This window comes from Pantherophis guttatus, chromosome 8, assembly GCF_059756535.1.
Source record: "Pantherophis guttatus breed Tessera chromosome 8, ASM5975653v1, whole genome shotgun sequence".
NCBI classification, from domain to species: Eukaryota; Metazoa; Chordata; class Lepidosauria; order Squamata; family Colubridae; genus Pantherophis; species Pantherophis guttatus.
In genome coordinates, this window is record NC_142070.1 from 22,841,095 (window position 1) to 22,868,490 (window position 27,396).

General features: G+C 37.5%; 1 protein-coding gene across 1 annotated transcript in view; it reads left to right on the top strand.

Moving 5' to 3' along the window:
- Window positions 1-4,433: 4,433 nt before the first annotated feature.
- TET2 (tet methylcytosine dioxygenase 2) overlaps window positions 4,434-27,396 on the top strand; it is a 74,176-nt gene continuing 51,213 nt past the window's right edge. The window contains exon 1 of the mRNA XM_034442219.3: window positions 4,434-5,232. The gene's annotated coding sequence lies outside the window, so the exon portion shown is untranslated. The remainder of the gene's footprint in view (window positions 5,233-27,396) is intronic.

Sequence of the window (27,396 nt, forward strand, 5' to 3'; positions counted from 1 at the left end):
ACCAATTATTTGCTATTGAATTAACAGTCAGGTTACACAATCAAATTATTCAATTGAATTAATATTAGCATTTTACAAATACATAACAAAATTTCAGATCATGAAACTCTCATTCTCCCAAAAGAATTAGGCTGAGGGAGCCTGGTGGCGCAGCAGACTAAAGCACTGTTATTAACATCAAGCTGTGTGCAATTACTGTAAGTTCAAATCTCACCAGGCTCAAAGTTGACTCAGCCTTCCAGCCTTTCTAAGGTAGGTAAAATGAGGACCCAGATTGTGGGGTCAATAAGCTGACTTTGTATAAATATACAAAAGTATGAAGGCTATTGCTTAACGCATTGTAAGCCGCCCTGAGTCTCTGGAGAAGGGCGGCATATAAATCAAACTTTAAAAAAAGAGAACATGTAATATGTATTTGTAAAGTATTAATATTATTAATTCTATTGATTAATTTTATTGTGTAGCCTGACTGTTAATTCAATAGCAAATAATTTGTCTGCATATAAGCAAAATGACATAATTTAAAATATAGTCCTATGCAAGCTTCTATGGATGTCAATTCCAGAATTATTAATTTTTATTACAGTAGTTTAGGCTGAGATTCTACACATCCCTTCTTGGAGGTCAGTCCTCATGAACTCATTAGAACCTTCTAAGTAGATTCATGACTAGATATTGACAGACATATTTAACAACTGTCTAATGAAAACATTCTTGGCAGTGATTTTTAAAAAATGGAAATACATTTAAATTTTGAAGGGTAAATGTGTTTAACAACATACATTGGCATCATTTCAGCTTAATTTGTGGTGCAATATTTAAAATATGCTGAATATCTTCACTTATTAGTCAGCATTTCTGAATGATTCAAACGTGGAAGGATATGATTGGTCAAGGTTTACATTCTGCTGTGACATACTTCTATGCATGATATAATGTGTTAACAAAAGAGCTTAGTTTGTAAGCTATCTAAGGCTACTCTACACTCAAAGTAGTTCTGTGGCGTACTGCTGTTTGGAAGTAAGCAGGGAAGACTTTTCATTGAACACTTAATGTGAGGGTCTGAATAAGCTTCAGCAAAAATGAAATACTTTACCTATAATATTTCTGGGTCCTTAAGGATGTGGTGAGAAGGAAATGTAGATATATTGATCAAAATATGTGAAATCAGCTTGGAATCAAACTACTTCAGGAAAGCATAAGGCATACACTTTGTATTCAAAGATTAATGTGTGTTGTGAGATAATATTCTGCTAGTCGGGCTAATGTAGCTTTATCAACTCTTAAGCAGTAAGATTTGTTGCTTTTCTAACCAGAAAACCTTCTCAAAAATAACCAGGCCACACCTATAGAATAAGCATTTCAAGAATGCAGTCATGTTCTGCTTTTCAAAAGTAAAGAGAAAATAGGTGAACGTTTGCATTTTCTTTCATTATATAGCAAAACAAAACTCTATCATGTTTTATAGGAAGTATGTGGTTTTTTAAAAAAATGAACTGCAGGCTACACAGATCAGCAGCTGCTTCTTTGTGGATGGGAGGGGGGAAGGCACAAAAAGGATCAGCAGATGTCATGGCATAGATGGAGAAACATTGGCAAAGAAAGGAGAATAGGCTCCTTTCCAAGTTGGAAGAAAGCCAAAGAAGATTCCAGACAGACAAGAACCACCTGTTAGAGATCAGGGCTGGCAGAGACTTCGAACATGAGGAAGAGGTGATTCTACTGATCATTTTAGTAAACGTAATAAACACAAATACAGAAAGCAAAGAGAAAAGAATGGTTAGGAGTGACTTCATTTTCTTCCAGTATTTGAGGGACTGTTACAAAGAGAAGGGGATCAACTTACTGTCCAAAGCACCTGAAGGCAGCATAAGAAGCAATGAGTGGAAGCTCACTAAAGAGAGATCCAATCTGGAACGAAGAATAAATTTCCTGACAGTACAATTAAACATTGGAACAGCTTGCCTGCTGGAGTTTTGAGTGCTCCATCACTGGAGGTCTTCAAGAAAAGATTAGACAGCCATTTATCCAGAATACAATAAGGTCTCCTATCTTGGACAGGGGATTATTGTAGCAAGTTCGCTAAAATAAGTTAGTGCTTTTAAAAAAATCTTTCTAATCATACTTCAGTTGTGAAAGTCAGTGTGATATAAAGGGGAAAACTCTAGATAGGAACAAGAAAACCAAGACATACAGGTGAGACTGGGTGATATTGGGTCAGTTGCTGTTTCTCAGCCATAGACTGGGAAGAAATAAAGCATCTACCTCCCAGTTTGCCCTGGACTATGTTAATAGATTATAGTATACAATATTTAGTAAAGAAACCTCATCCTGAAGGGGATTGATTCAGGATGATGATAATGATAATGAATTGTGCTGTCAAATGGCATTCCTATACTTTTCATTGAGTTGCAGCATATGCAGCCTTTTGAAAATAAAACCTGAACAATAATGCTGAATTTTAAACCTGGGATTATTAAAGTCTGTGAAAAACATAACAATGGCAGATTCAGACACAGAATTATTTGTACATGTTTACAAGGATGTTCTATAATTACCTTCCTAATCATAAAATATATGCAGTGGCCTAAATTGTCCTAGGAAATTGCAAGCCATGTTAATTTCAAGGTTTTTATAAATCAGGATGGTTTAGTGGACAGCAGCCCTGGCCAGCCTTGTCTGCGGCTGGAAGCTAAGGAGGGTTACACCTGATTAATACTTGCAGGGAAGACCTTGTGGGACTCATTGGGCTCTAGATCAGGGGTGTCAAACTCACTGCCCATGGGCCAGATGTGTCACATGCTGGCCACCCCCACCCCCATTTTAGCAAAGGGGGGGGGAAAGTTGCAATACATCATGTGACAACAATATGTTGTTTTGAGTTTGACACCCTTGCTCTAGATTAGCCTGAGAAGTAAAAAAAAATAAAAATAAACCTACTACTATATTATTGCCAATAAATTTGTATGGATCTATTCCTGAAGTCATCAAGATTCAAACTATTTCTGAAACACAGAATAGAGGAAATTCTGCATCTCATAGCAATCACTTTTTGAAAAATCTATAGGCACATAACATTACTATAGGACAACATGTTGTGGTTATTGTTAGGACTGCTTCTAGGCAGTGAATGTTTACCCTTTTCTATTTATGTCAGTCAAAAGTAAATCCTACAGAGTTCATTAAAACTTACTCCTAGAAATATGAAGTTATATAGCCTGGAACAACTTTCGTGGATTTGACTTTTTAAACTCACCATATCCAAACGTTAGTTGAAGAATAGGCAGCGTGGTGCTCTCTTTCCAGAAATTTTTGTCTTTACAAAAGATTGTGTGACTGTCCAAAATGGGATGTTGTCTACCACTGTTTTCCATCTTTGCAGAATAATACATAATCCGTTGTAATTTTATTACAACAGCATTACTTGTAATTTTCTGTAGCAAAGTATCAATAGCACACCTTAGATCGATATATTCAGAAAAAAGTTTGGTGTATTCCCAGACATGTAGCTGTGAGATTGTGCTGTAAATCTATTAAATCTCAAAAGAACACTTACCAACAATTTATAAAATAGTAGTCATTCCTGTTACAATGTTTATCTCCATTATTGTGTTTCAATGCTACTATGTCTATACAAAGTTAATAATTGTTATAGTGGAAAGATCTCTACACCATACCACTTCTCTGCTCAGGTTTGATAGACAATTAAAAATAAACCACAGAAGCATTCTAATACAAAACACCGGAACATTTTGTGGACCATTTGGACCGAAATCTATTATTTCATTTTCTTTATCTTCTTAAAGTTATAATCGACTGTATGTTACTGCTAAGAAATTGTTAATATCAACTTGCAGTTCTAAACAAGGATTGCTGGCAACAGGAACCCCAAACTTTTTACCCTATATACCCTTTTTGCCAGCTTGTCATTCTCTGCACCGACATTGGACTTTCTGCTCAATGAAAGACAATAGTTAAACCTCTCTTCCCCCCCCCACCCCCTCACGCCCCAAATCTATTTTTCCGGGTTTTAGAATGTTAAATTCGCCAAAATGCATTCTGAAATGCATTTTGGCGAATTTGGCTGGGAAACCCAGCAAAATGCACGCTGGGTTTCCGATGAAACCGTTTTGGAAAGAAAGTTTTGCGACGGGGGTGTCCTTTCCACTCAGGGGTAGTAGGGGCGAGCGAGAGGGAGGGGAATGTATAGAGATTAGGGAAGTGGCACAAAAGGACGCGTGTGCCATTCAACCGGCGCAGCTAAGTCGCAAGGAACTACGCTAAGCGAGACCTCATCAACTTTGGGGAAGTTCCGAGGCAACCTTTGAAAAGAGACCCCCCAGTTCTCCCGGAGATTCTCGCCACCAATGAGCGCCGACTATGGAAATTTGAAGGGCGGGGCTTGCGAGTGGGATGACGCTCGGCAGCGAGCCATTGTGAAAGCTTCCTTCTGCTTAAAGGGAGCGAGGATGCGTGTTTCCCACACACCCACACACGCCCGCACCCCTCCCGCCCACCAGGAAACAACATCTGTTAGGAATGACAGCTCCTTGTTTTGAGCCCTTTGTTTGCAACTGTCTCCCGCTGCTGAAAGCTCATCCAGCACTCGTTTTCGGAAGACCGGTCTCCCCTCTGGCCGTATCTCCCTTTTCCAAGCTATTTCTCCGCCCTAAACTTTGCAAACTCCGCAGCTTTACGGCAACCTTCACACACACACCCCACTTCCACCTACACAGACAACACTAGAGAGTCTACTGTGCACCCTAACCCTGGACGGGACAAGTGTGTGAAATAATTCCCATCCCCATTAAAAAGATTTCCCGGGAAGTAGTTCTTGGATTTCCTTGGGCAAACGCATCAGAAGGGACTCGTCCCCCCCCCCCACACACACACTCCACCCACCCAAGGGGGACAGTTGCGGAGGCCGGCCTATCGCCCGCCCCGGAGCCGGCAGAAGCGGCGGATCGTCCCCTTCCACCTCTCCCTCCTCTCGCCGGTGGGTCTGGGAACTCGTTCGCATGGCAGTCACGTCCGGCAGTGGGAGCGTCGCTGGGGCTTCATCGAGTGATGAGAGAACAGACGTCAAAACGGCCTTATGAATATTGATGCGGAGGCAAGGCTGCTTTCGCAAAGGAGCAGAAGGAAGCAAGATGGCTGCCCTTTAGGATTGGATCGAAGGCAGACCAGATTGCTTTGGCTGGAGTCGGCGAGGCGGAGGGACTGCCGAAGGAGGTCAGAGTCCTTCTCGCGTTCTTTCTTTCCCTCTCTCTCCCTCTCTCTCTCTCATTCATCCTGCCTTCTCCAGCCTTTCCCTTCCCAGCGTTATCCGTCGAGCTTTGTGGCATGACTTAAAGACTGTTTTTTTGGGGGGGAGGAGTTGAGTGGGAAGCCCCCCACTCAACTCTCCGAGCCTTGCAGTACTAAAGTACAAAGGTGGGAGGGGGCGAGAGGAGAGGAGAGAAAATTATTGGTGTCAAATAGGAACATGGCTGTCAAATAGGGTTTTTTTTAAAGCGAAGGTTTAAAAAGAGGTTCCTCGCTCGCTCGCGCGTTTCTCTTCCCCCTTTTTTCTGGACGCGCCGCCCGTCGCCTGGAGAACTTTGCTCCGGAGCCCTTGTTCCTGCAAACCCGGAGGGGGTAGCTGATTATTCCCGTCCGTTTCCAGTGAAGTCACTCTTGTCATTTTAAGAAAGTTCTTGGGGGGTTTTTTTTTATTTAAGTTGGCGCTTCTCCTTTCTTTCTGCCTTCTTTCCTTTCCTCCGCCCTTTAAATATACGTTTCTCGTTCACACGTGCGGACTTCTCGGCTTTATTCTGGGAAGCGTCTCCTAAGTGGGGTGTGTGTAGGAGCACTGTGGATGGTAGCTTAAAAGAAACCGGGGGGACGGGACGGACGGACTGACGGACGGACGGGACGGGGGCAGAGAAATCAATGGCTGGGTGAGCTGGACAAAACTTTTCAGAATTTATCGGGATGTTTTTTGTTTTGTTTTGTTTTTTTTGAAGTGGCGGGTGTGTGATCTTTCAGCAGAAGGCGAACTCTTTCTGAGAGAAAGTATCTCGAGCGTTCTGTTTGCTGGGGCAGAAAGCGGGTTGGCTGGGCGAATTTTTTTTAAAAATTAATATTATTATATATACAAACGTTTCTCCTGGGTTTGTATTTTTCCTGACTGCACCTTCATTTTGATTTACCGGTGAGTGACAAGCAGACACAAAGACAGGCGCAGTACAAGGAGGGGGGGGGAGGTGGCCGAAGGGAAGAAAAGAGGGGGGGGGTTGTGTAGTTTTGAGGACTAGATAGAAGGTCAGCGCGCTTGAGGAAACTGAGGTGCCATCCTTCCTAGCAGAGAAGAAGAGAATTGGAAAGAATTGGAAACATTAGCGTGCCCCTCCCCTCCGCTGAACAGTAATCGTCCCCATTATCTATATTATGGCTATTACTATTCTGTCATAATAACTGCTGGCCTGTTTCCGTGTGGAGCTTCAGAAAAAAAAACACGGAGAAACACACATCCCTCAATAATGATCGCCTCCTGGCAACCTCCAGGATCATAAATAATATTGGCAAGGAATGCTCCATTCAAAAATGCTTCATTTTAGCACTGAAAAAGAATCCCAGCCGCCTCTTCAGTGATACTTCGGACCTGTAATGGAAGCCTTTATAACATTGTTTCAATCGAGCTAAGTTTTCTCCAAAGCTAATTTATGTGCAGGTCAGCTTTGTGAAGAGGGGGGGAAAATGTGGATTCAGCTCTCTATCATGGGTACAGTATTCTTTTTGTGACTGTTTATGGGGGTTGGAGATAAGGAAGGAAGGGAACTGAACTGAGGCTTACAGACACATTCACTCTTAATGATCTCATTTTGAGTGTTTCCTCCCTCCCTCTTCCACAGTGAGCATATGCAGATGCAAAATCTGATACTACAACATGGCAAGTGATGTAAGAGAGAGATTTGTTTCATATTTTTAAAATGGAGAGAAATCTCTCTGTGTTAGAGAAAGGCAGGGCTGTTGTTTGTCAGCTAATGAGCCCATTGTATTTGCATTTTAATAGCCAGCTAACATTGGAAAGGGGGTGGGAAGACAGAATAGTGGTAGCTTGTAAATTCATTTGCTTAATTGAATGTGTATTTTGTGATGGCAGTGAAGAAGGGGACATATTACAGGGCTTATTTGTTAAACAAATTCAGCAGATAGATGTTAATGGTCAAGGATCACACACACACACAAAAGTCTCAGTTATAGGGCTGATAAAAGGCAAAAGAAATTCACATTACCAGATATCCCCAAAACAACCCTTATGTGCTGAAAGTCACCTTTCTCAATTTTGCCATCCTCCTTGAAGTTAACAAGCTGCAGACTTTTTAGAGTACACCCTGAATGGCTGAGATAAAACTCATTGGACTGTTTCAGTTACAATACACTGGCCATTATTCTGTGAACTTAAGAATTAGCATTTCCCCCTTCTTTCTCAAAACCGGCAGTAGAAGTTGCTAGATTTATTGAATTATGTACATTTTGGATAAGTGTTCAGGCTTTTATTTTGAAGAAAGCTATTCTGTTGATGGTCCCTTGGTACACTAAGCTGCTCTATCAATGACTGAATTGATCATAATGCTGTTAAATGTATGTATCAAGCTTTTATGAAACTTACCTATTAAAATCTTTAAATATTTGGATCTTGAATGCTTCTGCACACATACTGCCTTTTTTTAGTTAGAAAATCCAGCATATGATCATACTTGAACCCAGTATATACACAATTATCCAGTGCATTACAATACAGTTCATGTCCTCAATTACTGTTGTAGATTTCACATGCATGGATGCATAGAGATATGTCTGGATAGTAGTACCAATGTACATATAGTAAAATAAGTAACTAATTACTTCCAGCTCACAGTGTTTTCTGCTTTAACCTGAAGTTAAACTAACGGGAACCTGTGTCCGATCTAAGATCTCAGGTTAATGGGGTTCAGGCAGAACATGCTCACCAATTCTTAGTTGCTTTTTCATGTTTATTTCCTCCCAAGCTTCCTCTAAATGTTCATGTTTCTTTTGAGGTTTAGCGCAATTGGTTGTCCTCTGTTGATTGACAGAATTAGAAGAGCCTCTGTTTGTAATCTTAAGAGAATGTTATTTTTTCTTAATTTGGAGATAACTTTTTGCTGCCTTTCCACCAAAACTAATAATTGATGGCATCCTTGAAGACTTCTCCTCCCTCAAACACTTCTAATTTTCAATTAGCACCTTGGGACTATCTACATAGCCCTTGGCTGTTCAGAAATAGACAGATGTGTGTTCCATCTGAAATGGTTGAGTCTACTGTTCCTGAAGTTCCAAACAATAACAAAAGTGTTTATAAGCCTCAATACAGTTAGTGTATACAGTATATATCAAGGTAAGAAATTTAAATATTTCCTTCTTATCACAGAATACCATTGAAAGCATTTCTTTAAAGGAAAAGGCTTTATCATGGTATGAAGCATCTTACAGAGCTTTTGAGGATATTTAATTTACAGTATGTTTTACAGAGTGAGAGAGATTATATGTGTTGGGGGAAGGAAGGAATACATTCTTTGAAAATGTTAATATTTTTTCACTAGGTAGGTTAAAAATAGTGATCTTTTTTCACTAAGCATAAGATAACGGGACTGTTCTTGTTCAAGAACAATGTGCAACTATTATTGACTTGATCTTCTGGCCAACAATGTTGCATTTCATGAACTATTATTGTAAACAATAATTTTAACATTGGTAATAATGATTTAAGCAAATTCTAGCTGCAGTCAGTGAAGCTTTCTTTTCAATTTTTAATGATCCTGAAGCTGACATCAATCCAAATTTATTGGAAAAGTGACATTCAGAATATCTATACAACATGGTTTTGGCAAATAAATGTGATTTGGGCTTACTGATATTATTCACTCACTGACTCACCCACCCACCTACCCACTCACTTACCCACTTACTCATTCATTTACTTCTATTAGATTTATAGCCCACATATTGTTCAAGAAATCTTCCATTTTCTTCACAGCAACAATAATCCTATGAGGTAAGTCCAAGTGGGAGTGACTGGCCGAAAGTCGTGCAATGAGCTGCAGGGAGTTGGGTCTCCCCAATTCTTGTCCAACACCTTAACTCCTACACTGTAATAGCTTTATTCTTGTTGTCAAAAACATTTTTACCACTAGGATTCCATTGAAAACAATGATTACACATTGCATTAAAAAAGTCCTCTTAAAATTCACATCTTATTCAGTTATGTGTGTTTTATTGAATAAAATGAATATTTCAAACTGCACAAACTACAACTTGATTAAAGTTTATCTTTACTGTATACCTAGCCTTTAATTTCTGACTGCAGTCCTTTTCTACTTTATGATTACAGAGTCTTCATGAGGTTACTTTATTCAGAATTACTTCTGAAAGTCTGAGTAATTGTTGTCTTGGCATAAATACCATAGAAGAAATGTAAACTTAGTAGGTTGCCCATTTGACATTCAAATAGGCATAACAAGTTGTTGAAATTAATTTTGGGAAAAAGTTTTATACTAAATATTATTGCTGTTATTTTAAGGAGAATTTTTATATGGCAACCATATTCAGAATTCAGTAAGAACAGCTTTGCAACCTTATTCTTTTACAAATAAATCTCTATATGCAATTAATAGATTTGTTGACTGGTCTGTCCCTTATGGTTTAGCTATTATTAAATATCCTACTTTCCTTAAACTATTATAAATAACCCAACAACAGGAAGCTCATAAAGATAACAAACTACACACACAAAATCCATTATGTCCATGAAAATGCCAATCCCAGCAAAACCATAGAGATTCTTGATATTTATTTCATGTTTTATTCTGTTAAAATCCTATGTTCAAGTATGTTACCTTCTTAACCTTCACGTTACACCTAAATGTTGGAATACATAGGTGAGAATGGGCCCTGGAATTAGAAAATTAGATTACTTCATGAAAGTAAGTATATTGAAGAGTTGTGATGGCACAGTGGTTAGAAAGCAGTATTGCAGGCTAACTCTGCCCCCACTGCCAGGAGTTTGATCCTGAGCATCTTAAGCATCTTAACTCAGCCTTCCATCCTTCCCAGATTGGTAAAATGAGGACCCAGATTGTTGGGGGCAATATGCTGACTCTGTAAACCATTTAGAGAGGGCTGTAAATCACTATGAAGTGGTATATAAGTCTAAGTGCTATTGCTATACCAACTGCTATATTACCCCTACCGTTAAATATATACCATTATATTGAACAATATAACACTACTTCCAAATCTTGTTGATAATAAGTATGACAAAATGCTGTAAATTTCTCAAAAGTAACTGCCAAATATTCTTTGGCCTATCAAAAATTAGTAGTTATGTTTTTGTGAGTGAAAATAGCCTAGTTTTATTATATCTGTAATTACTCTAGATGACCTCACTCAGCTGCTACAGCTTCAGCAATTTTTCCCCCAGGATTTCCATTGTTATAGCATAGCTTTCTCACTTTAATATGGGCTATTACTGGCCAATTCTAAGTTACAGCATTTCCATCTGTATTTACATAATCATAGAAAGGGTCATAGAGGCCTTGAAGGCCATCTCTCTGGTTAATTCAAAAATCCCAATTAAAGCTTCACAATGGATGGCTGTCCAACTTCAGCTTAAATGCACCTGGTGAAATAAATGCTTCTTTTCCAGGTGGCATGTTCAGCTGTCTGACTTTTATGGTATTAGGAAGGTTTTCATCACATCTAAGTGTAATTTGATTTCCTATATAAAATTCCTTATTCCTTGTCCTCCATTCTGGGATAATAGAGAATAATTTATGACCAACTGTGTATCTCTTTAATATATTTGAATAGTGCTATCATATCTCTACTCTGTGTTTGTCTCTTGGTTTTTTTAAACACTTTTAAGACATTTTTAGGTGGTCAGTTTTAAAAAGACTTGCTAACTATCTAAGAAACATGAGGCTATGGTCACAAATTAATTTGTCTAACAAGATAAAATTATTGATTTATTTCTGTTTCCTGATTGCTGCAAAGGCATTTTGCCAATTCTTAATGCTGTGACATCATTCAAAAAGGCAATTTGCTTGATATGCTTCTGAAACACAGTGGGATGCATTATGAATCATAAAACATTGACTGCAGTCTGAATCAGAAATACAATAATCATATGACTAGATAGAAACTAAAAGGCTATGTATATCTACTGTTTTTGCATATGTATATCTACTGTTACTAAGACTTGCAGGTAACAGCACATATACAATACTTGACCTATAGAAACTTAGTTAAGAATTAATTAATTTAATTAGTTTAAATGGTGCTGATATTACTGATTCTATGTTGTGTATTGTACAGAATTGAAAAGTATCTTCTCTGCATTGGAGCGGAGATGCTATTTTCCACTTCCAGAACTTAGCTGCCTGAATGATAAGCACCAGCATCTGTCAGTCCTGATCTATATTAGTTACTAAGAATTTGAAATATTAAAGAAGAGCTATCCAATTTGATTCTTCCTTTTATACACCAATGAACTTACGAACTGTGGCCTTAGGCAAACTATTTTCTATTGAGCTCCATATTCTCCTATTATACAGAAAGCTACTTGATAAGGAATTAGATCATTAGGAATATCCAGTATAGTATTAGATGGCTAAGGTGGAGATTATCTACCACTGATGGATAGGGATTTATAAGCAAGAGACTCTCCTATCGTGGCATGTCAAGATATAATTTGCAAAGTTCTGCAAAACCAGGGCTTTCTATTATACTGCTAAGTTTCTTCATTATCATACACTTTGGTTCAGGTAGCATAAACAGTTTTCCTTTAGGTTATCTCATTGTAGTAATCCTGTAGTATCAGAACAGTTGTGAAATAACTTAATTTGTATGACATAAAAAATATGGAGGATGGAACTTGATAGCCAATGGATCTTCTGCACATCTTTATAGAATCACAAGGCTGATGGACTCATTTACAATACTTAGTATATCTCACTGCCCATGTTTGAATGAATCTCCATTAGAAGGAAATTAAGTCTTGCTTTTCAACAGATGGTGGCCTGAAAAGCATTAATAAATTGATTAGATGTCTTGACAGAGTGTATGCCTTTTGTGTGTCTATATTATGATTATTGTCAGTAATAATACAGCAGTAATGTATATTATACACTACTTTGCCACTGGTATAATTACAACTGAGGTAATTGTTTTGTTCATTTTCTTGAGGTATTTAAGGAAACAATGTACCAGAATTGGGATATTTAGGTGATATTTAGATCTAATACAGTATATTGGAGAGTTATATTTAGGTCTAATACAATACATTAGGGAGTAAGCTGCCAAGCAAGCTGCAAAATATGGATGAAAGGCATTGTGGCTATAGCTATATATAATGATTCTCTTGAATGTATTCTTTTATCCTATATTGATATGGACTAGAGTAGCTTTCAGACTCTTTCTGATTGAACTTTGAAGACTTTTGTCTGAACCTTGAGCAGAAAACATACTTTGAAACTTCATTTTTCAATGACATTAAATAAAGAATGGTTAATAATAAACAGAGGTTTGGATAGAAGTGGTAGATTAGTAATCATTCTATTTTCATGCCTATATTTTCCATGCTTTACAGATAACTCCAAAAAGATCTTATGTTGGAAGGGAACAGAACTCATTGAAAATATGTGTGTAGTCAATGCTTCAGTTGAACTGGAACATGGAAAATATACAGGCAGCATATATGGGAAATAAATATAAATCATTTGTTATATGAGCTCTTCTCCAGAGTACTGAACCTGAAAATACTTGAGGGTAGAAAAGAAAAGTAGGAATCTTCGAACATTTAGTTTCACAGCAGTGAAGAAAATAAAGGTAACCCTCGAATTATAGCTATTCATTTAGTGACCAAAGTTACGACAGCACTGAAAAAGTAACACATAACTTTCACACTCACAACCATTGTGGCATCCCTGTGATCACATGATCAAAATTTGGGCACTTGGCAACTGGCATGTGTTTGTGACAATTGCACTATCCTGGGATCATGCGATCCCTATTTGTAATCTTCCCAGCTGGCTTCCAATATGCAAAACCAATGGGAGAAGCCAGATTTGCTTAATGACCAAATGATTCATTTAACAATTGCAGTGATTAATTTAACAGCTGTGATAAAAGAAGATTGCAAAATGGGACAAAAACTGCCTTGCTTAACAATAGAAATCTAGGCTCAGTTGTGGTTGAATCTCCAAGACAATCTGTAAGGAATAGTGGCTTTAAACAAAAAAAACCTCTCCCCATGAGGAATTATCCCAATTCAGAATAAAGTTTGTTGAAAGCAAACATTCCCAAATAAATATAAACTCTATAGCTGAGTCTGAATGTTCTTCAGTTGGTGAAGTCCTACTGTAGACATCTGTTTGAACAACTCAGTGCTTGGGAAAATAAAACTTTAGTCTTATTTTAGTTATCAGGGAGTAGGATCTATTGAATTCAACTGCTAATTACCCTGCCCATGTTTTATGCCTGACTCACAGGAGAGAGCTTTTAGTCTCACTAGTTTCAAAGTTTTGCTATCATTGTTATCAGGGGTGGGTTTAACTTACCTTTACCACCGGTTCACCCTATGCTGTCTGCACATGCACCTGGCCTTCCGTGCATGCATTTTGCTCGCTCACGCATCTTACACACATGTGCCTGGCCTCAAAAACATGCCTAAATAGCACGACTTGGAGCCAGGGCAGGTTAACTAATCATTTGGTAAAGAGAGTAAAGAATCCATTTCTATTGTCCATTAATAAATTTCCATGCAGGAGAAATACAAGAAAGAGCTCGAAAGAATATGAATGTCCAAAAATATTAAATCTCATATCAAAGTTAAAATAACACATGTAATGACATTGAATTTAGAAATTTTAGGTCTTCCAAATTCATATTTTAATGAAAAAGTATTTCATCTACTTATTCCTTTTTTGTTCAACTCAATGGTATACTGTAAATTGAATTTTAAAAAGAATATTCCTTTCCTCTTAACTGATAGTCCAGTGGTGATTTCCAGAAGAGTTGTGAAATTTTTCTAATGTTGCTGCCTGTCATTTAATGTAATAATTACATTTACTTAGTATATTTTCTGCACAAATTTTCTGTTGCTGTAGAGATTAATCTTTTGGATTGTTAAAGAAAATGATGATAATGAGAATTCAATCAGACATAGGTTGAGTGGAAATCTTTAATATCTTATTCTAGACAATAAAAGAATATTGTTCAGTTAGGAAATTGGCTGGCAACTTTTTAGCTTTCCATTAAATGGCTTGGGGCATAGTACAAGTAGTAGTTGTGGTAACATTCAAGGGATCTAATTGTGAGAACCAGTCAGATATATGCAATCCATAGAATTTGAAAGCTCTGCTAGTCCCTTTTAAAACCCCACCCCAGATGTTGGAGTGAAAAAACTTCCTAGGAAACCAATAGAAAGCTGTTTTCTCTTTTCTCAGTCCAGAACTTGGAAGGGTATATAAGAAAACATACCAAACTAATTTTTAAAAATCCTTTAGGCTATTTCTGTTGTTGGGTATAAACATTGCTATGTTATTTTAAACAAGAACGTTTCCATGATATGAAGTAAGGGCATAGGGTTGTAGCAGGTCACTTCAACAAATAATTGATCAGAATTTGTGGTATAAAATGTATGCACTGAGGCCAAATCACATGCCAAATACGTACACACATTTTCATAAATGAATTCATATTTAATCTATCTGTATCATATTAACATGAACCCATAATGCTGATTTAGCATGTTGCATAAATCACTTTAACTGTATAATTGTCCAATGAATATGAACTTGCATCAACATTAGCACATTTTAGACTATTTTCCAATCATTTCTTTGGGCTGGAGAGACAATATGCCTTAGTTAGGAGTTTTATATTTCCATCTTCACAAACTGCTACTATATAAACCTACATATCCCCAAACAAAAGTACAGTGGAAATAAAAGGAAATTGCCTACAAGGTTACTTCAGTGAGATTAGATTGAGGGTAATAAATGTTCAATAATCAAACGGCATCTTTAATTTTAAATTTTAAACTTGCAAAATAAATTCCAGACTTTTTGTTTCAACCGATAATTTTGACTCCCCCACCACCACCTCAATGCACTTTGCATGTTTTTTATCTATTCTGGTATTAAATATATTTGCATTGTAGTCTGTCTTCATATAACCCTTTTAGTAATCATTGAAGTACTCAGTTTGGTCTTGTTTCAGAGTGAGGACAGCAAAACTAGTATTGAAAATGTTTGTCCTCCTTCCAGAATTCAAATATGTTCCAGGATTGATCTTCCTGTAAAAAAAAAATTGCAAGATGTATTGCCTCTGTTCTACCATGGACTGAGTATTTGTTTTTCCCTATTCAGCGTTTCTTCAGATCCAGGCAGAGTAAAGACACCACGTGGACTTTGCGCACATGGCTACACTGTTTACAAACACCCTCCCAGAATCCTCAAATGCTGTGTGTAATAGCCAAGCAAGCGCAACGTATCACTAGTTAACAGCATTAGCCTGCACAAGTCCCACAGTTTCTACTACATTGTTTCCTACTGCCCACAACCAGCACATATTTAATGCAGGCTGGATGATATATTCATGCGGGATGGGGAAGTTGCCTTCCTTTTTTAAAAAAAACAAAACAAAACTTGTTTTGGTGACACCCAGCTCTGTAGCGTACAATAAGGTCATCTGTGGTGAGCCAAAAATAGAAGTGTCACTACTTGACAGCGAACTGGCCAGTGCGAGCTAGAGATTGTGTGACATAGTGAATAAATATTCATTTCGGCTTGCCAAAAAGGCTAATAAAAAGTCTGCGGTTACAAACACATGTAAGTCAGGATAAGTAAGTTCTAGTTCGGGGGACTGTAAAAAGTATGGCACAATCCAATCGGCATATATTATTAACCAGAGCTGCAATATATTTGGATGCTATAAATCAAGCGAACAGAATGGATATGGGAAAGCGGGAATGTAATCTAAGCTATGTCTTATTAAAAAGCCTGTATTATTGTTGTTGTTTTTATTATCATTATTTTGGGATTCTCTTTAGCTAGAACCTTGAGTGCATTAAGGCCAGTAAGACGGACAGGATAATACCAATTCACAGTTATTAAAGCAGAGAGCGCTTTCTCCTATTTAAACAGCAAGGCACAAATTATAATAATTTTGAACCAATTTGCCATACATGTTTTATGTGGCGGGCCCAGAGAACTATTAGTACCAACCGTCACGAAAGCACATAAATATATTTAATTTTCAAAAACCCTCCTTTTTTCAGCAGGACTTGATTTTGAAACAATATGCCAAAGGTAATAGTTTTAATTGTTCTTTAAAGTATTTATTTAAACAAACATAGGTTTGTAATAAATTTTGCAATATCTTACTATATTTTCTGCACTTTAAGTAACTTTATTGAATGACCACTGTTTAAAATATCCTTTTTAATTTGTTATACTCTGTTATCATAACACATGTTCACTGTTGCTCTGTGAGTGAGAGGGGCAGTCTTTAAATTTGATAAATATATAAATAAAATACTGCAGACTTCAAATATCTTATAATTTCAAAGGTCCCGTCTTTGACTTGGCTTGATAGGAAGGCTATAGATTTTCCTTGTTCCAGATTTAAATAGTCTAAATCAGGGGCCCCTAATCTCTGGGCCATGGCCCACTCCCAAGTGGCCTATTTACAACCAGGCCACATAAGTAATGGGCCAGCACACACAGGCATGTGCACTGCTCAACTTGAGAAAGTAGGCCCAGTTGCCATCTCCTCCTCACCAGGCTTGGCCAGGCTGCCAAGCTGCAAAGATTGGGAACCATTGGTGTAAATTACTCAGGCTCAGTAGATTTAATTTGGATGGATGGATGGATGGATGGATGGATACTCTCTTTCCCCCAAAATAAGATATTCCATGATAATAAGCCCAATCAGGATTTTGAGCGCATGGCAATAAGGCCAAGCACTTATTTCAGGGTTCAAAAAAATATAAGACAGGGTCTTATTTTCAGGAAAACACGGTAGATAGATGGATGGATGGAGAGAGAGATGGAGAGAGAGAGAGAGAGAGAGAGAGAGAGAGAATATTTATAAGGATTGCCCAATTCAGAATTTATGACTAGGTAGCATACATATATAACCATAAAAACAATATTTTTAATATATATAAAACCAAAGTAACAATGCATAATCACATATGTATTAGCTTGTTATAAGATTTCAAACCAATGGAATGAGACAAAAGTAAATAGTAGATGAAAGAGAGAGAGAGAGAATTGATAAGGTTGCCCAATAGTTAGATAGATAGATTTTACTATACCATTGGTAGACCTGTGGAACAGTTGAAATAAAATAATCCTAATTGATAACCTCACTAATCTATTATAAATAGTGGATATGTAAACTTTAATCAGATGTTGAAAACACTTCCATTTAGTAAATAGAATACAAGAAAAAAAAAGGTAGTGTCTAATGTTTGAGTTGATTTAAAAATTAGGGTTCCTTTTGTTGCTGTACTTGTTAAAGAAATTTTGCCAGGTTTGTTTGCCATTAATAAAATATTTGTACAGATTATAGTTCTTTTTTTTTTTAAATAGTTACTTTTTTCTTAAAAGGTGAGATTTAGCAATGGACCATTTGTATGTACAACAAACTGACTATAATTAGCTACATTAAAATTGACCAGAAATAGTTAAAATATTTTCTATATTAATTGCTAAATAAGGCTGAATGTTTTTCCTTGGATAAATTTTCTTTCTGTAAGTGCAAATTGTTTTTAAAAGTTAATTGTAGTGGAAGAAAGCAGAGACCTTAGCCTTTCCTTGAACTTAGGGACATTTTAGAATTAGAAATAAAGTTAAATTGTTTTTAAGGCAAATTTTTGACAGCATTTTATCAGCAATGACAAGAGAACTCATTGACCTCAAAAGAACCTCCCATTATTCTGTACGACAAAGACAGCTTAGATGCATAAACTATGTCACGTCAGAGTACCTCCAGAGCTACAGCTACAGGTCATTTTGTCATCTCACAACGTGTTCGCGCGCACATGGCTATAATGTTTACAAACATGATCCCAGAATTCCTGAGGGTGGTTATGTAACAGCCAGCAAGTACAGTATCAGACTGACTAAATGACCTGGATCGCAGATGTCGGTGTAGCCTCAGCGAAACCGTTGGATGAGGGGAAAAAAGCAGAGCCTGGGAAAAACTGCACATTAGATATACCTGAGCAGATAACGTTCCTTTTGCAGCTATTTTCGGTATCATGAGCAAAAAAGCGTCAGGAATATAGAATAAATGCAATGATACTCTGTATTATACTGTAAGCTTTTGTGATTTAGAATATATTGTGAACATAGCAACAAAGATCTCTTTCTCAAGGATCTTCTTAGTTATTAAAATGTATTTGACATTTAAATTGTATTTTGAAAAGAAAGACTGGAAGAACTGCTTGCAAATGCAAATATTTGCCCAAGCTATGAGCTATGTAAAGGACTTCATCTGCAACAGGCTTGCTCTGCGTGCAGAATGCTGAATATTGTGAAAGATCATATGTAGTTATTAGAAATCTCACTGGAAATCATGCAGTATTTACACAACCTGTGGTAATAATGAAGCCAGAGGATGTTAATCAACTCATTTGCCATATATACATGCTGTGAAAATCCTAAAAGTTTATTGTGAATGCCATGCTAATCATAGGAAAAGCTGGTTTGTTGTATTTATAAATATAGTCATAACAGATTTTCAGGGATATATTTTTCTCTTCGTATAGCATATTAAAAACAATATGTTGTCATAATATATTATTCTTGTTTTCACTCCTGGAATCAATTTTACGTTTTCAGTGTTATTTTTATACCATCATAATTCATATTGTTTCCTGCCATTTCTAAATTGTAAAAGTAAATATTAGAAATGTTTTGTAGCTCATCGCAGATGTAACCTTAAATGTAGTGTTTTAATTAATACTGATTTTCAAATACAAGTATTAGCTATACAAGTATTAGCTATTATGATATTAGATTAAAAACAATTCAGGGGGAAGTATAAATGACTGATGCAAATGTTGCCCACCATGGCTTATCATATGCTGAGTGAACAATCATCATTATATTAATCAAATATATAAGCTGAATATGACAGTGTGGATCCTTTAAAGAGCAAAAGAGATGTACATACACACTCATTCAGAAACCAAGGAGCAGCTTATGAAACAGCTGGGCATGCTTTTAAAAAGGCATGGCTGCTTTATTAATTTGAAGAAATGTTCTTTGTATAGACTTCTGCCCTTGGCAAAATACCTTTTTCAAAGGATTTGCAAGCCCTGATGTTAAACCATTAAATAATCCAACATCCATATAGTATCTCATTTAAAGTGTGCGTAAAGCATTATTATATGATGTTTTGTTAGGAATGTGGTATAGTTACACATTAATTTAGAAGTTCTGAAGGTAGAATGTCACCGATACCATAAATGAATTTAATCATTATAGCTTAGTGTTACAGCTGAGAGAGACAGAGGAAGCTTCATGTTGGGTGTTCGTTCAGATGAATTCACAGATTGTAGATGATTTGCAATTCTATTACATCCTTGTATCTCATTTTAGTTGCTTCAGAATATATATTAAAGGAAAATCAGCAACTCACTTTACTCTTACTTTAAACGGAAACATTCAGAAACAAAATAAAATGTTAGAAGTTGGCACCTCTGTTATCAAAAGTTTATGAAATTGTATATTAAATTGTATATTAAACTGGAAAGGTTCAAGGGCAAAATCAATGATAAGTTCAGAACATGAAATATTCTTGTCATTTACATACTTTTCAATAATTAATATCTCTATCATCTCTTTCCTTTCCCCAGATTTGTTGAGTTCAGTGTCCCTAAATATATTCAAACAGTGGAGATGAATTAATGCTAATCACATTAGATTATTTGCTAAAGTAACTTGACTGTTTCAACTGTTGTTCAAATGAATGAGGTAACCAATGGCATATACATTGCTGACATCTCATGGTATTTATCTATTTTTAAATGTTATGAGCCCTGCTGCAAAAGACTATATTTTAAAGCATTAATTTGCTATCATAATCAAATAGTTTGGAAGATATAGTACAACAGTACAAAGTCCCTTAAGATTCAGGAGGAGAAATAATAAAAGCAAAATCCTTTGCACAGAATTAAATGTTTGAAGGCTATAATTGTGAACCTTGAAGGAAGCTTCACTGAGCTTAATGAGACTTATTTCTGGCTAGACATGTAATACTGGAAGTATTTTACATCATTCTTCTGACCTCAAGAGCCTTTGAAGTAATGTACTATTTTAAAACAACATAGCTGCAACTTGATAAATAGAAAACAAAACAATTACTATTTCAGTAAAAGCAGGGTATTAAAATTCATCAACTGTGCAATAATATAGTGCAACTTTTTTACCCTCTAAAATTCAGTGCAGATAGAATAATCTGTTATTCTTTTCACAGTCAAGCTGCTGTAATAAAAGCAACTCTGTAAAACATACATTTAGAATAATTATGGCCAAATGTCACTGATGTACAATTCATTGTTTTTGAGGTATGATATAATTTCTTTTGTAGCATCAAAACATATTTGCAAGTTTTTCTCTGTACTTTTGAAGTTAACAGATCTTAGTCTGGGATATACCATGGATTCAACTCTTTTTTCCTTGTGCTGCTGTTTTAGTAGATCAAGATTTCCAAAGAGACAGTGTTTAAAATGATATTCATCATTTCAACAATTTCAGCAATTTTGGTGAAGGTATAAATTGTCTCTAAAGATCATTAAAAAATTTAAAAGTTATGCTATTTAGGGATACATGTAGGCCCATGTTTTTTAATAAGAAGCAGATGCAAGATGTCTATTTTTGTGTGTGTTTTATTGAGTCACTTGAGATTGAAAGTGGGGATTTTTAATTTGAATATTTCTACATTGGAAAGATATTCACTTTAAGTACAAAAATAGATTAGTAAGAGAAGGGTATTTCTGTATGTAGGCTTTTATTTATTCAGTATGTGCAAGAAACTGTCAAGGTCATACATTCTATATCTGGTCTGATAACTTCATTGTTTGAAAGTCTGAGTAGCATCACAGTGCATCTATAAGGAAATAATTTTTCTGAGGATTCTACCCCTTACAGTAGCCCTACTTTACATTCTCAGAAGGAAATACTTCAGAGAATGTAAACTGGGGCTAATGTATCAGGGCTGACAAGGACCACATTACAATAACCTGACATAGCAATCTAAGCCCTTGCTCCCATGTAGAAGTGATCCATATTTTTGGAAGTCATATTCTAGTAGTATTAATAATCTACTAAATACAACAATTATTTTATTTTTTATTTATTTTATTTTGTCGAGTACATATTAGATAATATATATAAATATAAGCATGAATTGAATACATAAAATGAATACAATTAAAGGGAACATTAGGACAGGGACGGTCCTAATGTTCCCTTTAATTGTATTCATTTTATGAATACAATTCATAAATTGTATAAATTGTAAAAGCTGGTGCTCTTATGCATGCCCCTTACAGACCTCTTAGGAATGGGGTGAGGTCAACAGTAGACAGTTTTAGGATAAAGTTTTGGGGTTTTTGGGATGAGACTACAGAGTCAGGTAGTGCATCCCAGGCTTTAACAACTCTGTTACTGAAGTCATATTTTCTGCCATCGAGACTAGAGCGGTTCACTTTAAGTTTGTATCTATTGTGTGCTCGTGTATTGTTGTGGTTGAAGCTGAAGCAGTCATTGACAGGTAGGATATTGTAGCAGATGATTTTATGAGCTATGCTTAGGTCATACCGAAGGCAGCGTAGGGGATACAGGCAATATTCAGAGGGGAAAAAATACATCATTTTAGTTTTGCAAAAAGCAATTGCTGTGTGTGTCAGATTTAGATTAATGACTCAGAATAAATACAGATGCTGTCATGGGTTTGTCTTCTAAACAGCAAAAGGGAAGAAAGAAATCTTGTCCAGCAGGTTTAGCAAAGCCACACCTTAAGTTTGAACGATCCGTCCTTTTGTAACAGAAGTGAGCCCTGGGTATTGAAGGATTAGGTTTAGAAGCCAATTTTATGCAACAATTTTCTTTCTGTAGGAAAGAATTGAAGGCACACTAGAAGGCTTTGGAGGATGACTTTTCATACATGGGCTGCTGAGTTCCTGAACTATAAATAAAAGGACCATCTTCAGACAGATGATATTTCAGTAGTTAGAAACTAACAGTCTGGGATATAAACCTCTTTTTCTGAAAGTTCTGCATAGTTCATTCTCTCTGCAATAGTCCTTGAGTAAGCTTATTTCAGACTTTTTGAAAAGAACATCTAGACTTAGATAACCTTGTTTCAGAGAAATGGGCAAAGGAGTGACGGGAGTAGAATGGACTGAAAATATAAAAGCAGAATCCTTGTCCTGGGCTTTGATTTCTGAGGTTTGGAACATAAAATTTCCTAGAATTGTAAGAAAAGATGCACAGTATCCTTTAATAATCAAAAGATATGAAATGTCAAGAATAAAATTGCCACATTTTAAACAGGAAAAAACACCTCAATGAATAATACAAAGAGTTGCTACATAAGTAAGGTAGATCATTGGGAAACAGTTTGAAATTTGTCCACTTGATTGCTTAAATCAGCTCTGTGAATATAAAAGATGTGATTATTGAAGGTATTGTGTAAAGGTCTACTACATTCTTACATTTCTGAAGAGTTGAAACAAGTTCCAGGAAATTCCAGGAGATGTTAAAAATATTCAAGGAAGATATTCTTGCATGCTCTCCTTTGTTTCCCATTTTAATATTTCATGAACATGTGATATTATTTTAAAGCCAGCAGTGATGGGCTTGCAAAGTTTAATATTTAAAGCAGATGGCTGCTTTAATAAGATGGTTGCTATAGGAACTGCACTCTGAATGCAGTGGTTAGTATAATGACTGTCTCCTTGCTAAATAGCTGAAATGCTCTTGAAGCAAACACTTGGAGTAGTAGCATAAGACGGAATATAATGGTAATATGGTCATGTGGGTAGTCTCTTTATTTTAAGTGGAATGCACTTGAACTGGACCCTTGATATTTCTGAGCTTTTGCTCGGGTTTTCCTTGACTCTACATAAAATGAGAGTGAAGATATATTCTAAAAATAGCTCAGTTCAGCTGCTGCTGTATGATATGGTGCTGCTGGGATAATTCTGCATAGATACTATTCAGGGAGAGAAAGGAAAGGAGGAAGCAATGCATCAGAACCTCCTGTTGTATTTTTGTGATTAAAAAATGCAGAACCAGTCACAACTCGATGTGAGAAGCTCTTGTTCATGTAGAACAGTGTTTCTCAACCTTGGTAGCTTGAAGATGGGTGGACTTCAACTCCCATTATCCCCCAGCCAGCAGGGAGTTGAAGTCCACCCAACTTCAAGCTTTCAAAATTGAGAAACACTGATTTAGAAGTTATCAATCAATACCTGAAATCCTCACTTAAATCATCATTGACAACCCAAAGGGAAAGAAGCTCAGTAACTTTCAGCTGAAGTGAAATACTAAGGCTGAGATAGTCTGGATCCAAAAGACTGAGCTTAAGATGTCTTCGTGATAAGCAATAATTTGGTTCGGTACTGCTTATTAAAGGCACAAAATAATGATAGTCTTTACAGCAAACATGGATTTTTTTTCTGCCTTTGAATTAGTGTTGACTCCAGGTGATTGCCTGGACCAGTCCCTGCAGTTTTCTTGGCAAGATTTTAGAAGTGGTTTTCCCTTGCCTTCCTCCTAGGGCTGAGAGAGAGTGGCTGGCCTAGGGCAATGATGGCGAACCTTTTAGGCACTGAGTGCCCAAACTGTGCACGCGTGCATGCCCAAACTGAAAGATGCAGACATGCATGAGCATGTGCAAACACACGGACATGCGCATGTGCATACGTGGACATGTGCACATGCGTGGACATGTGCAGCAGAGACCCGAACACCAGCTGGCCAGTGGGAGGCGGGGCATCCCAACATCGGCAGCGCAGCAAGAGGTAAGATCTTTTTCTTTCGTGAGCTTCCATTTCATTGTTTGCAGGAAAACAAGCTCACGAAAGAAACACCATGGAAATCTGACCTGGGGCAATGGCACGCGTGCCAGAAGAGAGGGCTCTGCATGCCACCTCTGGCACGCATGCCATAGGTTCGTCATCATGGGTCACCCAACTTTCTTTGTGCCTAAGGCAGTTTCTAGCTGATGCCTTAAATGCTATACCAAACTGATTCTCCAATATTTACTTAAGTTTAAAATTGCTTCACTCCGAGCACTGTATCCTCGCTCTACAGGTAGTCCTTGACTTAAAACCATTCATTTAATGACCATTTGAACTTATGATCCTGATGAAAAAAGTGACTATGACTCACACAACCATCGCAGCATCCCTATGGTCACATGATCAAAATTTGTGTGCTTGGCAGCCAGAATGCATTTACAAGGGTTGCAGCATGCTAGGGTCACATGATCAACGTTTCCAAGCTGACTTCCGACAAGCAAAGTCAATGAAGCCAGATTGATGTAATTACGGCATGATGCATTTAATACAGGGATGGGCAAATGTGGCCCTTTTACAACCTGTGGACTTCAACTCCCAGAATTCCTGAGACAGCTTGGCTGTCTCAGGAATTCTGGGAGTTGAAGTCCACAGGTTATAAAAGGGCCACATTTGCCCAACCCTGATTTAATAAGCCAGTGTTTTGCTTAGGAATTGTGGCAAGAGGTCATAAAATTGAATATGACTCACTTAACTCACCTCACTTAATGACAGAAGTTCTGGTCCCAATTGTGGCCATAAACTGAGGATTACTGTGATAAAGCTAGACCAATAAAATGAAAAAAAAAACTGAGATGTGCTTCCCAAACAAAAGGATACCCCACACCTTAACTCATACAAAACAATTAACCAGCTTTTCAACATCCTTCTTTAACATCCTTTCACTTGGTACCATATTTGGGGGTAGGTGCAGAAGACAGGTGTTACAAAAATGAAGGTATACTTTATCACTAGATTATACTGTTTAACTGAGAGAGCCTGAAGTACAACTATTCAGGAATAGGTAGTCCCTCAAATAATCAGTCATGATGCCATAAAAGGCTTTATATGTAATAGCCATCATCTTGAATTTCATTCAGAAGGCTAATGGCAACCAACACAGCTCCAAGTGTCACACTGGTCTACTGTGACATGCTTATTATTGTACCACTGCATTCTGAACCACCTATGACACCTAAAGCAGGGTGTCAAACTCGATTTCATTGAGGGCTGAATTAGGGTTGCGTTTGACCTCGGGGGGCTGGGGACCAGTGTGGGTGTGGCCAGCTCAACATCACTCGTGTTGGCGCCTGTGGTGGCCCAAGTGCTCTGCCAGTGAAAACGGGCTCCCGAGTTCCGTTTTCGGCTGTGACGGCTTCCTGCAACCCTCTGCCGCGGCCCTCCCAAGCTCCATTTTCGCTGGCAGAGGCACCCTGGGCTGGTCCTTCGCTGTTTCCAGGGTGGCCCCGCGGGCCAGATCTAAGCACCCTGTGGCCTGGATCCATCCTGCAGGCCTTGAGTTTGACACCCCAGCCTAAAGTATACCACATTGCTGTAGTCCATACTTACAGTGATAGAGCAGTGACTGTCCAAAGGGCCTTCTGATCCAGGAATGGGCACAATTGGCATGCTAGAGAGATCTGTAGAAAGGGTCTTATGATCACAGCTGCCCAAATGTGTTCTTGAATGTGGAGATGCATCTCCCATCCAGACTTGCACAACCTCCATGCATTAGGAGTATGTAGTGTGCATATAAGTTGCACAGGGTTAAGTTGTATAGTTGGCTACCATCAATATATCACTGATACCAGACTCTGGATGAGTATCCTCAGCAGATTCATGTAGTTGTTGAACAAAGGGGAGGAGTGAGAGTATTGAATCTGAAGTACCCCAAAGATGAGAGTTTGTAGACTTGACTGTGTTTCATTCACAGTAATTTAATTTGACTGTGGGGGAGGGGGGAAGAGCTTGTCTGTCCTTACTTTCAATAATAATAAAAAAAATAGTGGTAAAAGTCTGTGGTAAAAGAATAGGCTAATTATAGTATCCCTTGTGACCACAAAAAAAACTCAGTGTATGTGATGTGTTGAGCCTCCTTTGGCTAATGTGGCTTTCTCACTTTGCACTCTGGTGGAACTCTGGTGGTGTCTTAATCTTTAGATCAAAGCAGTGGTCATTGCCACTTATGACAAACTTCTGTCGCATGAGAAGGGATTCTTTCCTCTCCCCCCAGATTCAGACCTGTTAACCATCATGCCAGCTTCACAGCCTGAATATTGTAATAAGAACTCTGTGTAGAGTGTAGTTATACACTGTGTAGTTATACTCAGAAGCATAAAGCTCATTCTTTTCATGAAGCAGTCAGGATTCTGGCAGTCTTAACACATTTTCAGAAGAGAAATTACAGATAGACTTACAGACTTACAACAGGTAATTTAGTGACAGTTCAAAGTTACAACAGCCCTGAAAAAAAGTGACTTATGACTGTCATTCAGAATTGTTATGACCTTTGCAGCATCCCCTGATCATAGATCAAGATTCAGATACTTGGCAACTGGTTCATATTTATGATGGTTGCCATGACCCAGAGTCACGTGATCACCTCTTGTGACCACCTGACCAGCAAAGTCAGTGGAGTAGCCAGATATATTTAACCATCAGGATAGTAACTTTTATCAACTGCCATGATTCACTTAATAACTGTGGCAAGAAAGGTTGTAAAATGGGGCAAAACTCACTTAACAAATGTCTCACTTTACAACAAATTTTGCATAAGTCGAGGACTATGTATGTGTGTATGTGTGTATATAAAGATAAAGGTTCGCCTTGCACATAAGTGTAGTCGTTCCCGACTCTAGGGGGCGGTGCTCATTTCTGTTTCAAAGCCAAAGAGCCAGCGCTGTCCGAAGACGTCTCCGTGGTCATGTGGCCGGCATGACTAAACACCAAAGGCGCACAGAATGCTGTTACCTTTCCACCAAAGGTGGTCCCTATTTTTCGACTTGCATTTCAAGCTATTTAGCTCTCATCAGCTAGCCATACCCTTCTGGGATTCGAACCTGGGCTTGCTTGCATATTAGGCATATGTATTAACCTCTAAGCCACAGGTTTTCCTCGCTTTGTCAGCTTGTACCAGGGGAGATTAAATGGCTTTTCTATTGAAGCAACATGGTCTACCCAACCAGGTTGCTTTGATAGAAAAGTATTGTTTGGTCTCATGGTGTAACTGTATGTCGATTACACAAGTCAATTTT